This window comes from Mus musculus, chromosome 4, assembly GCF_000001635.26.
Source record: "Mus musculus strain C57BL/6J chromosome 4, GRCm38.p6 C57BL/6J".
NCBI lineage: Eukaryota > Metazoa > Chordata > Mammalia > Rodentia > Muridae > Mus > Mus musculus.
In genome coordinates this window covers 93,578,204-93,584,752 of record NC_000070.6, presented here as the reverse complement: position 1 = coordinate 93,584,752, position 6,549 = coordinate 93,578,204, and the positions used below count along the sequence as shown (strand labels likewise).

Here is a 6,549-nt window from a genome sequence, read left to right as displayed (position 1 = left end):
GGATTGCCTGTCTGCCCTCAGTGAGAAAAGATGCACCTAACCCTCTAGAGACTTGAGACCCCAGGGGGTTGGGTGACCTGGTGGGATGGAGGTGGGGGTGGGGGTGGGGGTGGGGACACTCTTTGGAGAAAGGGCTGGGGTGTAGGGGAAAGTACAGGGAGAGAGGTAAAAGATGAGGAACTAGGGGAAAGTACAGGGAGGGAGGTACAAGATGAGGAACAGTCTGGAGTGGAGGGGGGAGGGTTGAGGGTTCAGACCAGGAGGGGGATGAAGTCTGTACTGTAAAAAAGGATTAGAGATTAAAAATAAATTTAAAAAAATTATCTCTGCCTTTGTTTAATTTTGTACAATTATCCTGAGTTTGTAGAGTATTGTCTCCATCATTTTAAATTTTTCGTTAGCTAAAATAATTCCATTTCTTTTTTTCTTATTTTTATTAGATATTTTCTTCATTTACATTTCAAATGCTATCCCCTTTCCTAGTTTCCTCTCCAAAAGTCCCCTATACCCTCCCCCTGCCCTGCTCCCCAACCCACTCACTCCCTTATCCTGGCCCCCAGCATTCCCCTGTACTGGGCCATATGATCTTCACAAGACCAAGGGCCTCTCCTCCCATTGATAGCCGACTAAGATAAGTTTCTGAGAACTTATTTCGGCCCTTTTATTCCCCGACATCTTCCTGTTTCCCTTTGTGTTTCTTAGCTTTTAGTGGTTTCTATTAGTTTTGAAAAAGCAACCACTGCTTTTTGTTGTTGTGGACTTTCTTGAAACGAAAACCCTTACTGTGTCAAAAGATTCTAGGGGGTTTCTGTAATCATTTGTTGTTGTTATTGTTAGTATTAGAGTGCCATATAGAAGCTTGCCTTCTTATCAGAAACTCACAAGCCTTGCTCCCTCTGCTATCTGCAACTCAATGAGCTCTCTAGGTCCACAGCTGCAAGAAGTGTTGCTACTACTTGTTACCAGCTGCTGCCAAGCATCTACAATATGCCTGTTCCCTCTCTGCTCTTCTGTAAGGGAAATGGTGTGCTCATCTTTGGTCTGCCTTGTGAGTGCCATCATGACAGGTGCTTACTCAGCAGCTCTCTTTCCTCCAAAAGAAAATCTGCAGCTTTGCCCTGAGCCATGTCCATCATGGCAAGCTATCTCCTATCACTTCTTTTTGTTGGCCAACTATTCTAGTCTCCTCACTTTCCCTTCTCTGTCTCCCTGAGGGGAGAGGTGATCAGAAAACGTTGTCTCTAGTTCCTAGGATTGAAGGAAGGGCTGACACAAATAATTGAAATCTTTCTCCTTAGGCATTTTAACCTGTATTCAGCTTTGTGTTTTTCTGCAGTGTCTAAAAGGAGAGTGGGACCTTAAACTTTGCGATCTTTCCTAACACTTTTTAAAACCTCACTTTTTCAATGCACAGGACACACAGGGCTTCATATCTATATCCACCTTTTTTATCTAAATGAATTTTTATTTGTGAAAAATAAGTTCCAAAGATAATATAATGCTGGCATAATTTCTCCAACAAAGTTCCCATGAAAAACTTTTCACTAGCCTTGGTATGTTTATCAAAATGAGTGGACTGTTAGTTCCACCAAACTATTATCTAAGCAATAGGTTTATTAGCATGTTACCAGATTTTTCCACTAAAATCATATTCCTCTTCAAAGTTTTTTTTTGAGGGGATAATTTTGCTTTTCATTTGTATTTTTGAGATTATAATTACATTATGTGTACTTTCTCTTCCTACCCTTCAGACCTTCCCACACACCATTCCTTACTTTCTTTCAAATTAATGTCTTTTTTCATTTATTGTTGTTACATCCATACATGTATATGTACATGTACGTACACGTAAGTGTATGTGTGTGTGTGTGTGTGTGTGTGTGTGTGTGTTACCAAACAGAAATCCAACCAGCTAGGTCTGTATAATGTTTCTTGTATTATGTTTTCAAAGATGATAATTTGGTATGACGTGTCTTGTTTTCCTTATTCAGTTTATGTTAAGGCAACCATTTTGGTGACACTTAGAGGTGCCGACTCTGACATTCCTAAGAGACGTAGTCTTATAGCAAACTTCCTGTTTCTCTGCCTTTTAAAATCTTTCTGCCCTCTCTTCTGCAATCACCCCCAAACTTTAGGTGCAGGGATTATATTGTAGATATATAAGTTGAGATTGTTCTTCATAACTATAAATTTTGATTGATTGTGGCTTTCTCTAATGGTCTTTGCATGTTGAAAACAAAAGTTTCCTAGGTGATGAATAAAGACTAAAGTTATCTCAGGTATAAGGACAAATATTTAGACTGTAATTAAGAATTATGCTGTTTTAGTACAATGGTAATTGAAGTTTCTCCTCCAAGATCCACAACTTCACCAGCCACACGTACCCATGCACCTCTGTGTCTTTTTACCTATTTATTTTTCTGTCAAGGTAAATTTGTTCTGCCCAAATGCTCCTGGATGCATGGCCTTCCACTGGAGTCAGACAACATATTGAAGGTTTCACTCTTAGAGAAGACTGTCCTCCTCCTTCCCAGCAGCTGATAACTGTCAATAGCTCCTTGGCTAGGGAGAGAGAGGGCTTTATTCCCAAGTGTCCCCTCCATCCTGGGATTTAGTCTTGCTTGGCCATGTGCAGGTTTTGTGCATACAGTTTGTCATAACTGTTGTGAATTCATACATGGAATGGTCCTGATGTGTTCAGAAGGTAGGAATTCCTTGTAGTCACCAATCTCTACTAGCTTATAGACTTGCTCTACTACCTAACATGTGGTATAGGTTATATGTTTGATTTAGGGGTGAATATTCTGTAGTCTTTTTATGTATGTTGAACAGTTGTGAGTCTCTGTGTTAATGAACATCTACTGCAAATAGATGCTCCTCTGATGAGGGCTGAGAGATTTGTGGATCTGTGATTATAATGATTACTCTTTAGGAGTGAGTTTAGTACTCTATCCACTTAGCTGAGGAAAAGCAGAAGGTTCCTTCCTGGTTTTGATCTTTATTTAGTTTATATGTTCAGTTAAAGTTTCCACATAAATTTAGTCATTATATATTTTATTATCTGATAATAATCTTATAATCAAAGAACAGAACCTGTGTAGCCTTAATTTAAATTTTTGCAACCAAATTTGTGTTCATTTATAACCAATACATACAAAATATTAATACTTTATATCCCAGATGGTAAAGTTACTTTTATCTACCTATGCTATCAAAATGTACTAATTATGTTTTTGTTGCCATTGTTGTTCAATAGAGTATATACATTTAAAAAATTCAATTATATCAAATTTTATTGTTGTTTATATAACAAAATTTATCTAAAATAGCTTTCTTCATCATTAATTTGTGCTTGTTCATGCAATCTCCTTTGCTTTCAGTTAATATGTTAAACCAACTGAATTTATCCTCTTTATTTTGATGTTGTGGGAAGCCGCCCTCACATTCGCCGTTGCAAGATGGCGCTGACATCCTGTGTTCTAAGTGGTAAACAAATAATCTGCGCATGTGCCAAGGGTAGTTCTCCACCCCATGTGCTCTGCCTTCCCCGAGACGACAACTCGGCCGATGGGCTGCAGCTAATCAGGGAGTGACACGTCCTAGGCGGAGGATAATTCTCCTTAAAAGGGACGGGGTTTCGCCATTCTCTCTCTTGCTCTCTTGCGCTCTGGCTCCTAAAGATGTAAGCAATAGAGCTCTTGCTCTCTTGCTCTCTGGCTCCTGAAGATGTAAGCAATAAAGCTTTGCCGCAGAAGATTCCGGTTTGTTGCGTCTTTCCTGGCCGGTCGCGAACGTGTGTAAGATGATGTTTTTATTTTCTTGCTATCATTTCACCTCACTTTTTTTTAAAAAGGAAAAGATATTTGTATTGATTCTTTGTGAGTTTCCCATCATGTACTCCAGTCTCACTCATTTCCCCATATCCTCATATTCATCATTTGCCCTTTAATCTACTCCCAAAATAACACACACACACACACACACACACACACACACACACACACACACAGAGAGAGAGAGACATGCACACACACACACACACACACACACACACAAAAAAAAAAAACATCTCATTGTGAAAACTGTAGCATCACAAAGCAATGTGTCCCACAGTATATCTCTCTATCCACACATCTTTACTTGCAAACTTTAGTCAATATTGGATTCTCACTGGGCCTTCTCCTGGTTATCCTGTCATTGCCCAGTGTCATCAAGATTCTGCAGCTTTGTATTAGCAAGACTGTCTTTTCATGTGCCCCAGTCACTCACAGATGATACAGATTTTGGGGTAGGACAACTCAGAGCCCTGGTTCTAGGCCTATGTGGTAGCTTACCTGGTCAACCTATAGGCTCTCCCTTCTCTGTACCACCAGGGCAGCTCTCTAGCACTGCTTTAGCTAGGCCATCCAATGCTGTCTTCAGAAGATATGGTCAGCTCTCCTGCTATCATGCCCTTCGGTTGGTTCACCTGCACCCAGGCCTCCACTCTGTTGACCTGTAAGGAATGGGGCCCACTCTTCCAAATGTTGTAGTCTGTGAGCAGCTGGACCAGCTCTTCTGCTCTCACACCCTCCAGGCTGACTCACCCTTGCCTTTGTCACCAAGGCCAGTTCCACTGTGTTGCCTAGGGGAGGTACAAGACCCACTCTTCCAAGTTCTGCAGCTGGTGAGGGCAAGGATAGCTCTCTTGAGCTCATGACCCTGTGGACAATTTTCCCAAGTGTAAGAGGAGTAGTGGCATCACCCTGACATCCGTGGTGAGGTCAGCTCTCTCACACTTATACTCTTGGGGCTGTTCACACAAAACTCCACTGAGCTGACCTGGGCAAAGCTCAGGCCCATTCTCCAGAGTGTTGCTGCTGGTCAGAGGTAGGGCTAGCCAGTGAGGTTGTAGCCAGTGAAGGGTGGGGCCTATTTTCCACAGCCCCGGGGCATGCATGTGGTCCCAGGTGGGTCATGTGGTCCACAGACATTGACCCTGATCCCAGCTGCTACATAGCCACAAATCCAGACACACAAATGACAGAGGCACATCTGGCTGGGACTTCACCATGGGCCCCATAACAAGGGTTGGCCACTATCAACAGGCCACTCCCCTCTACCTTCATTTCTCGAGTTCCAACTATCTTCATAATGTTCCCGCTGCTCCACATGTCTTTCTTGCCCCTCTGCCCACCATCTCCTCACACAGTGTGGTGGCTCCCGCTGCAGACTGGCCATGTGGCTGGTGGGACCGTGGGTGACATCCTCAGACAAGGGAGTATCTACGGTTGCCTGTGTCAAGCATAGGAGGGCAGGTCTGTGGGTGGCATGGAAGTCTATAGGTCTACAAGTCTGTCTGTCTTTCTCCCATGCTGCACTGCTTAGTAATAAACCTGTGGGCATCCTTTCCAGCTCACACTGTGTGACATGGCAGAACTCTGTCATCCTGACTGGATTTAATTTCATTTGATATGTCCTAGACATAAAACAGCTTTGGCCACCAAGCCAGGCATCAGGCTAGGATAAACAAGGGACTGCCATCTGCTCCGCCCCTGACCGATATAAGAACACTACCAACAAAGTATCTTTTTGCCCATTGCCAGTGGGGACATCATGTTTTTAAACTATGTAAAAGCTGATGTTTTACTCTAAGTTATATATTCATTGGATGGTCTCTGACTTTTATTGTAAACCTTCAATCATTTCATGTGGCTGATATATTTTACTGGTATAGTTACTTGCAACTTATTTTTTGTTGCAACTGTTACATTTTTCTGATTCACATTTTGTGGCACTTCCCAACTTTTTTTTCTTTATAGTGGTTTAGTTTTTATTAAAACAACAAATAATTTAATATGAAAATGTTAAAATAGTTATTATAAGTCACTAGCAAAGAGAAAAGGGATTCAAAATATGAATTGGAGGTGGTTAAAAGAGAAAAGGATAGCTCATTTACTTATGTTCGTAGGCAAGGCTATACGATAAATTATATGTTAGAGTTTCAGGTCTTTGGCCTCTATGGGGATTTGTTCCCCTATTTCAATATGAACTGCTCCCCAGAATCTGTGCTAAGCCATTCAACATACAGATCATCAAAAGTGCAGAGTCCATTTCCTGGCCATGAACCTGGGCAAGTCAATAGCTATTAAATATTTTCTCTAGATCCTATGTACTTCAAGTGGCTTAATTCTATATGATCTTAATATTTTCTTTAACAATTAAGAACTGTATATCCTTTACAGTTTTCTGAAATTTAAATGAGAAAAATCACTGAAAAAAATATCTAGCAATGAACATTTACTGAACGAATCTAACAATCTTTCACCTTTATTACTTTTCTTCCAACCTATTTACTTTCTTCTTATTGTCTGGCAATACTCCCAGCTCTGTCGAGCATACCCCACTAGAATCAGAACATAGATTTTTACTATGTGCCCTAGGCAGCAAAATGAAGTGGAGAGCTGGAAATTTCCAAATGAATTCACTCTGCATTTGTAGGAAAACAAAACAAGTATAAAAAATAATGCTTTGAAAATAGATTTTCATGCAGTAGATATCTTTACCATA

The 6,549-nt window shown here is 41.0% G+C and overlaps 1 non-coding gene across 1 annotated transcript; it reads right to left on the bottom strand.

Annotated features, from left to right (window-relative positions):
* Positions 1-5,449: 5,449 nt before the first annotated feature.
* On the bottom strand, positions 5,450-5,590 carry LOC115490053. Its single transcript, XR_003955487.1, has one exon. It is a non-coding gene; the product is annotated as a small nucleolar RNA SNORA48 (small nucleolar RNA).
* Between the last annotated feature and the right edge of the window lie 959 nt (positions 5,591-6,549).